This window comes from Sinocyclocheilus anshuiensis, unplaced genomic scaffold (assembly GCF_001515605.1).
Source record: "Sinocyclocheilus anshuiensis isolate Anshui unplaced genomic scaffold, SAMN03320099.WGS_v1.1 scaffold430, whole genome shotgun sequence".
NCBI lineage: Eukaryota > Metazoa > Chordata > Actinopteri > Cypriniformes > Cyprinidae > Sinocyclocheilus > Sinocyclocheilus anshuiensis.
Window position 1 is genome coordinate 342,453 of NW_015547641.1, and position 10,873 is coordinate 353,325.

The 10,873-nt window shown below is 37.0% G+C and overlaps 1 protein-coding gene across 1 annotated transcript in view; it reads right to left on the bottom strand.

Moving 5' to 3' along the window:
- LOC107701867 (gastrula zinc finger protein XlCGF8.2DB-like) overlaps positions 1-7,650 on the bottom strand; it is an 11,987-nt gene extending 4,337 nt beyond the window's left edge. Inside the window, exon 1 of the mRNA XM_016504006.1 lies at positions 7,621-7,650. The gene's annotated coding sequence lies outside the window, so the exon portion shown is untranslated. The remainder of the gene's footprint in view (positions 1-7,620) is intronic.
- Positions 7,651-10,873: the final 3,223 nt, after the last annotated feature.

Below are 10,873 nucleotides of genomic sequence, written 5' to 3' on the forward strand. Positions count from 1 at the left end.
GTGTGTGTGGGAGAGATTCAGTGAAGACAGCGCGTTAAGTTTAGAACTCTTCTCATTTTTTTTTTAATTATAGAGAGTGTGCTAATTTGTGCAATGATAACCTACCAGCAATGCAAATGATTTTTTAAATATATTAGAATGAGTACATTACAACATAAATTGATTAGAACAAGTACATTATTATTTATGGGCTTAAAAACAAGATGCAAACAATCAGAATATTGTACCTGGTTGGGAGTGCACAATGTAAACATATGCCATTACCTATATTGTACTGTGGTACATTTATGGAGGCCCTTCATAATGCAGAGGTCAGCTGCCTGCTCTGCCAATAGTTAGAAATGGCACTATAGTAAGCAGTGTTTAATAAACAGCTGTTTTTCTAAATTCTGCTGAGGTGAAATTCAGTGCAGTCATGTATCGTGATGTGTATCGTATCGTATCGTGGCCTCTGTATCGTGATACGTATCGTATCGTGACTTTGCTGGTGATACACAGCCCTAGTGAACACGGCAATCGCTTTTGGATCCGTGCTAAAATAATCAGTCCGAGATCGCCTGAACGAGGTGGTCTTGGCTCGATTGAAAACGAACTCTGGAGCGGTTCGGTTGTAGTGAGAAAGCAATCTGATTCAACAAACCAGGCTATATCACAACTATATCACAATGTATGATGGGTATTTACGTAAGTTCCGTGAAAAGCAGTAGATGTTTAGGATGGATAGTATGCGAATTGGGACGCAGCAGATGTCTGTGGGTGAGTGCGCCTTTTCATTTTATAATGCCGTCTTATTGCCCTTCTTTATAGTAGGTGGATTTTAACAATGTTTTACCGACAAATCCTGGACTCCTGCTCAAAATGATAAATTAATAAATTAATATAATGACAGCTACAAAAAAAACAACAATAAGCCCTCAAAGCTGTTGTCGTTCCATCCTGATGGATGACAGCTATGAGCGGAATTCCGGAAAATAAACTGTGGAACTTTGACCAATGAGAGAACAGTTTACTCGCACGTGACTTGTATTAGCAATTTTTGTCCATTTAGAAACTTTGCCGTGTGAAAGCGAACCGCACAAAGAATAAAAAGCAACATTGTAATAATTTTAATCCCTGTTTCGGAACAAAGCAATAGATCTACAGGTGTGAAAGCACCCTTAAAGTTAGTGAAGGCGGAATAGGCGGAATCGTGCTGATATAAGTGCTCTCTCTCGCGCACGCTCCACTTCTTCAGTTCTCATATACAGCTCGCGATCAGTTCTCAGTGCTCAAATACACACACAGCAGTCCAAATTTCCCCTAACAGAAAATATGCCTTTTAAATTAGAATATAATTCAAGTATTGATAATATTTTAATACAAAATTCGAATTTAGAAAACTAAATATATACCTTAGAGAGAAATGCATCTTTACGGATTAATTAAATATTTTTTGTTTTTGATTTGAATCATTTTGTTAAAGTAGCAATTTAAAGCTTTCTATAGATACATTTATCATGTCTGTGTGGCATGTATTCGCTGAGTTTCAGTTCATTTTTGTGCAGCGCTCCTTTTCAAGACCGAGATGGCAGAAAGCGCATCCTGTTTGTTTGTTTACTTTATTTTACAAAAGCACAACGTTTTGTTGATATTGTGAGTGCACCCAAATAAAAGTAGACCCTTTACAGTTCGGAATAATGTATTACTCTTACCTTTATGAGCAAAAATGATGGCGTATTTTAAGTTGTTTCCACTGTTATAAGTGATCGCGCTGGTGACTCAATGTCCTGCAAAACGCACTTTAGCATCCACTCTCCGCACCAACGACTGGATATGCGCCTAATAGCGCACATTTGTCTAGGTTAAACTTTTAAACTAACATTGTGATATATTCTTGAACTGTTTATATCTATAGATTTTATTTTAGGCGAGTCGTGATGATTTGAGAAGACTAAATTGATCAAACATACACTGTAAAAAAAATTCCGTAAAATTTATGAATCTAGATGTTTCATTTGGACCTGTAACTCATAAGTAAAACATTCATGTGGCAACCCATCCATTTTGACAGTTTCAACAGATTTTTTTTGAACTCATGCATTATTACTACATTCATTGTAGAGTAGTACCTATGACTTTGTATTTGTTAAGGCTAAATGCTTTGTTATGCATTGTTAAATGTTCTTGTTATTGTTCTGGTTTTATGTCAGAATTAAAACATTCAAAACAAGTCAGTTGTTACAGTTGCTGTATAAGATTTATTAATTTATTAAAGTTTTCTGAATACTTTGGGAATAAAATGTCCATGAAATGACCTGACCATGATTAATTGCAATGTGCCTGTAACATGAAATATGAATTGACAATTATGAGGGAGTACAAACGTAGCACAACTACAGCTAAGATTGGCTCGATACCAGTTTAACGCTGTGCTAGAAGTTCTTCAGTCAAAGGGTATTCAAACCTCAATTACACTGAATGTCTGGTATAGTGTCACATTTAGAGCCTTTAGCATTCTTTTAAAGTAAATTTCATGGCCGAATGATAAATACATGTATCAGTGTAATACACAGTAAAAAACGCAGTGTCAGTTTTAACACTACTAAAGATCATATATGGTCCCAATCTATCTAGTGTTAAAAGTACACCGTTCGTAGTGTTGAATTTTTAGTGTTAATATAGCACCTTGCAGTGTAGAAAAATTACTTTGAGTGTAAAGTGTTTCACTTGCTATTGTTGTTCAAATTTTACACTATGGGGTATTTAACACCCCTGGTGTTGTTTTATTCCCTTAAGTGTTATTCTGTCACCTTGGCATGTTAACTCATACCCCCGGTTTCACAGACAAGGCTTAAGCTAGTCCCAGAATAAAATGCACGTTTGAGCTGTTTCAATTGAAAATATCTTGCTCTGACATATCTTAAAATATGTCAGTGTCATTGTTCTGTCAAGATGCACACCTGCAATGTTTTCTTCTAAGGCATTTTTGTAAAAGTTGCTTGAATATCTTAATTTAACTAAGGCCTAGTCATGGCTTAAGCTAAGCCCCGTTTGTGAAACCGGGCCTTATACTTTTACAAGAGATGCAGATACAGAAAGAGCAGGAAGCATGAGATAAAGTGATAAAATAACTGAATAAAGTTTACCGAATAATCTTTGTTGCATTCCTTTTTATGATCAGTCTGTCTTTGTCTGACCAGCATAAATTCCACAACTGTCATCAAGCAAATACAACTGCTACCATGCAAATACAACTGCTGCTTCCCAACATCGTCTTGTGATGTAAAAATCTTTGAGATTACAATACACAACTCAACATATGATTAAACATTAACAATGGTTAATCACAGTAATATAACATGAAAAAAAATAAGTAAATTAATGTTGATTACATTAAGAAATGAATACGTAAAGGTAAAGTACATAAAAGAGATAAAGATTAATGTGAAGGAAGGGGTCTGTAATTCATCCAGATGCTGTGACATCAATTAGTGTGTATTAATTCAACACTGCATCCTGTTGCACAAATGATGAGTACAAACACACCGTTATTCACACACCGAGTTCTCATGAGTTCTATTCATCTTTATATATAAGCTATGGTTATGAGGGCAGGGTCAGCACTAAGTGGGAGCTAGGCTGGACATTGGCCACCCAGCATTGCTGAACAAAAACGGCAATGAGCAGAATTCTTCATTTTGGCCAATATACGGGACATTGTGGCTAACACAAGACAGCTGCATTTTTGGCAACACTATCTATTTTCATAGCAGCCGCTGGCTTACACTGGTCACGTTAACGAGTGTGTCTAAATTAGGGCTGCACGATAAATTGCATGTGATATTTAATGCGCATCTTGTCAGTAAAGCCATTCTGTAATCAGCGGTAAATCTCCATCAACATTTTAGATCCAGTTTTCACTATCTCTCTCTGTCAGGACATGACAGATTTTGGTCTGATTTTCAAAGCTGTCACCTTGGCATGTTAACTCATACCCCCGGTTTCACAGACAAGGCTTAAGCTAGTCCCAGAATAAAATGCACGTTTGAGCTGTTTCAATTGAAAATATCTTGCTCTGACATATCTTAAAATATGTCAGTGTCATTGTTCTGTCAAGATGCACACCTGCAATGTTTTCTTCTAAGGCATTTTTGTAAAAGTTGCTTGAATATCTTAATTTAACTAAGGCCTAGTCATGGCTTAAGCTAAGCCCCGTTTGTGAAACCGGGCCTTATACTTTTACAAGAGATGCAGATACAGAAAGAGCAGGAAGCATGAGATAAAGTGATAAAATAACTGAATAAAGTTTACCGAATAATCTTTGTTGCATTCCTTTTTATGATCAGTCTGTCTTTGTCTGACCAGCATAAATTCCACAACTGTCATCAAGCAAATACAACTGCTACCATGCAAATACAACTGCTGCTTCCCAACATCGTCTTGTGATGTAAAAATCTTTGAGATTACAATACACAACTCAACACATGATTAAACATTAACAATGGTTAATCACAGTAATATAACATGAAAAAAAATAAGTAAATTAATGTTGATTACATTAAGAAATGAATACGTAAAGGTAAAGTACATAAAAGAGATAAAGATTAATGTGAAGGAAGGGGTCTGTAATTCATCCAGATGCTGTGACATCAATTAGTGTGTATTAATTCAACACTGCATCCTGTTGCACAAATGATGAGTACAAACACACCGTTATTCACACACCGAGTTCTCATGAGTTCTATTCATCTTTATATATAAGCTATGGTTATGAGGGCAGGGTCAGCACTAAGTGGGAGCTAGGCTGGACATTGGCCACCCAGCATTGCTGAACAAAAACGGCAATGAGCAGAATTCTTCATTTTGGCCAATATACGGGACATTGTGGCTAACACAAGACAGCTGCATTTTTGGCAACACTATCTATTTTCATAGCAGCCGCTGGCTTACACTGGTCACGTTAACGAGTGTGTCTAAATTAGGGCTGCACGATAAATTGCATGTGATATTTAATGCACATCTTGCCAGTAAAGCTATCAGCGGTAAATCTCCATCACATGCAGGCTTTCACATGAAGCAGCATTTACTACACAGAGCCGTTGTTCACTGGCAAGCTGCGTAAAACATGCACAAAATATGATCGTGGTTTTGCGCAGCTTGTCAGTGAACAACGGCTCTGTGTAGTAAATGCTGCTCCATGTATTTCTGGCAAGCTGCGTAAAACATGCACAAAATATGATCGTGGTTTTGCGCAGCTTGTCAGTGAACAACGGCTCTGTGTAATAAATGCTGCTCCATGTGAAAGCACGCACGTGATGGAGATTTACCGCTGATTACAGAACCAGCTTTACTGGCAAGATGCGCATTAAATATCGCATGCGATTTATCGTGCAGCCCTAGTCTAAACAGACAGATTTTAACCGAAGTTCTAAGTAAACATAAATAAAACAATACATCTCCACTAGGCTAGTTAACTGAAATCAAATGATGAACTGCACAAACCTCTGCTGAACCGTGACTTGAACTGTGGTCTCGCGCTGATGATGCAACATCCAGGTAGGCACGCCCAGGGTGGGTTATGATTAGGGCTGAACGATTTTGTTAAATAATCTAATTGCAATTTTGTTTTTACCAATATTGCGATTTAATATGCAATTATTTTTTAAAGCTCTTTATGTTCTGTATTATTCAACAAAGACAAGCTATAAATTATTGTATAGTATGACCAACACAATATTAGATAGATTAAACATAAATGTTCTTTTCTGTAGGCCAGGCCTATATGTTACGAAGAAATTAGGTGATGCATGAATTGATACATTTAGCTTTTAAATGACCAGCACCTGCCTGGGTCTGTGCGACAGCGACTTCATCTATGGCTTTTCTCTTCCTTTTGACACACCGATCCATCTCCCATTCTAAGTTACGTCCTTTGGCTGTTTACTGTTTTATTTCTTTTCTTTTTCTGCTGATGGCCCGCGCTCGATTGGTCAATCGACAGGCTCAAATCTGATTGGCTAAAGAGTACGAGATACCCGCGTGGGAGGAGTTCGCTGCCAGGAAAGTCTCAAAAATACACACACAAGTCAAAGGCGATTCACATATTCACAGTCCATGATGAATTCCTGAATTTCCTTGCATGTGTGAAACGTATTTTATGAATATATATTCTTATTTTGTGCACGTGAATTGGTTTTTGTGAATATATTTTTTTTTCGTGCATGTGAATTGGGTTTCATGCATGTGATTTCGGATACGCATGTGTGCATCATGTTTTTTTGTGTGAATTATTATTGAGTCTAATACGTTCATACGTGCAGGGCTCTATTTTGAACACAAAAAAGTTACGGACTGCAGCTTTAAGAATTTGCTTAAAAACCAAACAGCAACTTTATTTTTGGCCAGGAAGTGTATGCCTATGTGTGTGTTTATATGTTTATTTGGAGGTACAAATAGTAATATAACCATATATTAATAACAACAATATATATATAAGCAGCATTATAATGCATTATAATTGTACCAAATACTTGTTAATGCACTACATAAAGTCTGAAAGATTGTAAATTTTACATCCTAGTCTGTACATTTTAATATTAGAAACAGTACTAATAGTACTAGTTAGATGCCGGATATATTATGTATTGTTTATGCTATGACTCTGGATAATTGATTTTTAGAATGGAGATCGCAGTTCTCCCACGATTCTAAAAACATTAGAACCAAACAAAATAATATGTAGGCTAATTTACTTGAGGTTCGGACAAAAATATTTTAATGTTATAAATTAGTCTATTTATAAATGTCTAAGATGTCATGAGTCCATTTAAAAATATTAAATGAATTCATTACATAAAAAATAATTTCAAATAAATGAATGAAAACCAATCTCTTGAGTGTATGATTCATTCATCAAATAACGTTACATTTTAACAGTCACTCTGGTCCCCACTGGCATAATATAACAAAATCTTTAAGCGTAACATTAGTTCAATTAATCATTTTGATCGTGGCTATATACGGACTATAAACTATTTATTATTATTTAATGTTTGCAACTAGACTTGTGCCGGTATTCGGTAATGCGATATATCACGGTAATGAATATGCACGGTATTGTTATCGTGGGCACTGCTGACAGCACTTTTTTTAAACTAAATTTCAATATCGTGATAATCCCGTGTACCGTGATAAAAGCATTAACAATTAATCGCAACATGAAAATTTGATACCGGCATATCCCTATTTGCAACACAGAAATGTAGCCTACTGTGTAGACTGTTTGTTAAGCTGTTTCAAATATAAAGCTCACATGATGAGCTGCTCTCTCTGGATCAGCGGCTGGTTTAAATATCAAGAATAAACACCAACCTTCTGGTTCCTCGTGTTTTATTCTCCAGGTTTCTGGTTCCTCGTGTTTTATTCTCCAGGTTTCTGGTTCCTCGTGTTTTATTCTGCAGGGTTCTGGTTCCTCGTGTTTTATTCTCCATGTTTCTGGTTCCTCGTGTTTTATTCTCCAGGGTTCTGGTTCCTCGTGTTTTATGTAGACTGTTTGTTAAGCTGTTTCAAATATAAAGCTCACATGATGAGCTGCTCTCTCTGGATCAGCGGCTGGTTTAAATATCAAGAATAAACACCAACCTTCTGGTTCCTCGTGTTTTATTCTCCAGGTTTCTGGTTCACTCGTGTTCTCCTCGCTCTCCTCTTTAACAAACACCATCTTCACAGCAGCAGATCTCAGTTCAGATGATACTCCTCCAGATATTCCTGCTTGCTTCAAAACTTTGTCACGACTACGAGGATGAGAATATTACAGGTATTTACTGACCTGATTCAAAAACTGTATCTTTATATTTAAAGAAACAACATTTCTAACAGTTTGTATTAAAACAGCATCACGACAACACAACAGATATCACGGTGAAACTAATCTTCTTCCTCTGAGGTTTAATGGTGTTTGGCAAACAAACGTATCTTAGCGCCACCCGCTGGACTGGAGTGTGAAGCGCCTAGAGGAATAAAATAATACGGGGCGACAACCTCAAGCTTATACATTTTCTATGATGCAATTTATTAGACAATGGATGATGGACCAAACTTAAAGGGCACCTATGCAAAATCCACTTTTACACAGTATCTCAAATATTCTACAACTACTGCATCTACTGCAACTTCCATACAAATATATATATTTTTTTCCCGAACTGCAGGCACTGCAATGCAATCTCTATAGCTGTGTCCCAAAGTGAAGTGCACGCACTTCGAAGTGCGTATTTGAAGTGCGATTGCGTCACAGCATCACGACGTAGCTGTCCCAATTCAGGAGAGAGAGAGCACGCGCAAATCCTGGCAGCGGCAGGTCGCAGCGCCTCTGGCAGCTGCCACGGTCTTTCTCGCCGTTTCTGCTGTTTTCTTGGTACAAACTACACTGTTCTCAGTGGCGAGCGATGGTGTTTTAAAATAACAAGGCAAAGTTCTCACAGGTGTGTTATTTATTATTATTATTATTATTATTATATTTTGATGTATCAGCTGCCAGAGTTCGTGCCAGGAGTCACGATCGTTTGTCACCGTTTCTGCTGTGAACTACACTGTTTTTTAAAATAATATATTTGATTATTGCATATTATATACCAGCAAGCAGATGCGACCAGAATATGAACATAATAAGCTAAATTGCATAAGCATTTTCCCATAAAGAACATACACATAAGGAGTGCTTAGCTGTATAGACAGTATATACGCACAGAGGATCTCTCCTGGGCTGACAACACCACAGCACTGGCCAAGAAAGCACAGCAGCGGCTCTACTTCCTCCGCAAACTAAGAAGAGCCAGAGCCCCGGCCCCCATCATGTGCACCTTCTACAGAGGCACCATCGAGAGCATTCTGACGAGCTGCATCACTGTGTGGTATGGTGCCTGCAACGCATCCTGCCGCAAGACACTTCAGCGCATAGTGAAGGAAAAATTGAAATCGCATCATATGGCCCCTTTAACACAAGGAAGCAGACAGAACTTCAGGAAGAGTCAAGGCCAGGGTCATAAACAAAACATACTAACTCCAGATAACAACCTACATTGACTGCAAAAGCATACATAAACTAACAAAGAAAAAAAAGTACAGAGAATACACTCTCTCCCTGTCTAACCATAAACAGTAGAAAAGTGTAAGCTAAACACATGGCAACCGCCTCCCTATAACTTCCAACAGAAAATAAACACAATACGAATTAACAGAATTAATTACATGTTTCAGCTAAATCTTACAAGAAGACTAAGGATGTTTTCTTCAACATATTACTACAATGACAAGTTAACCTTGAACACCAGCAAAGTCAGTAGAAGAGACCCTTGCTCCAGTTCTCCACAACCCACACATTTCAGCTCTGCCTTTTAACTCCAAACTTCCTCTAGTGAACAAATCAGTACAGTGCAGTCATTGTCTCTCTCTTTAAAGATTCAGTCAAAATGCAGAGCTCCAGATGCCAAAATTAGATTTTACTTATGGAGACAACAAAGCTCAGATGCCTGCAAAACATCTGAATCTGTCTCTTCTTCCTCTTCTTCTTCTTCTTCTTCTTCTTCTTCTTCCTGGTGTTTTAATGGTGGATGGCATACAACTTTTAGGTGCATTACCGCCACCTACTGATTAGGAGTGTGGATCAGACCGTAATCTTGACTAAATTCTATTATATAATCCCGTGTCCTTTAAATAACGCAATAAAAATGGAAAGTTTTTATCCCCTGATTTTTTCCCCAAAATGTTCATCAAATTAAGTTTTTCTTTATTTTGTTTGAGGACATCAATCAGTATCATTCTTTCCTTTCCATATCTTGGACACTTCATTATAACATTGCTCTACATTTTCCTCCATATTATAATATTCACATTTTCCAGTTTCATGTCTCCCCATTTTCTTCAAACTGCTATTAAGAGCAGTATGACCAAATCTAAGCCTTGAGATTATAGTTTCCTCATGTCTATTTCTTCCTGTTACTCTGTACTTACCAACAATGCTTTGAATGCTATAAAACCATCTCCCTGTTCTTTCTTCTTCCCAATATTTCTGCCATCTATTCTTCACAAGTTGCTTGATTAAACACTTAATTTCACTCTTACCATACTTTATCTGCATATCTATGTCTACTTTCTTTGTTGCTTCCTTTGGATATTTGTCTGCTAACTCATTTCCTTTTACTCCCACATGCGCTGGTACCCAACAGAAAGCTACATAAATTCCCATCATCTGGATCCTATATATTGTTTGAAGAATCTCAATCATTATATCTGCTCTGCTCTCTGAATGACATGTTTTAATTGTAATTAAAGATGAACTTGAATCAGAACATAGGAGTGTCCGCTTTGGCTTATTTTCCTCCACCCATTGCAATGCCAATAAAATTGCAATCATTTCACCAGTGTAAATTGACAAATTATCTGTGATTCTTTTACTGACTTTGACATTAAATTCTGGGATACTGAATGCCACACCTACTTTGTCTTCCATATTTTTCGATGCATCAGAATATATTTGAACATAACCATAATAATTTTCATGAATGTACTTATGTGTTATTTGAACATTTGATTTTAACTTATCCTTATTTACCTCACTTAACAATGTCATATCTACCGTAGGTTGAGATATTAACCACAGAGGGATTGTTGACCATGGAACTGTAGGGCTTATTGGAGTTTCACCAATTTCCATTTCTTTTACCACTCCAGGCACTTCCCATCCAAAACTTTTGATTTTTCTTTCCTTTTTCCCAGAAAGGTTTTAGAACTACCCTAACTGGGTGTTCTTGACTATGTCCTAATATATTGACCCAATATCTTAGTGACAGTTCAATTCTTCTAAGATCTAAAGGCATTTCTCCCATTTCAATCT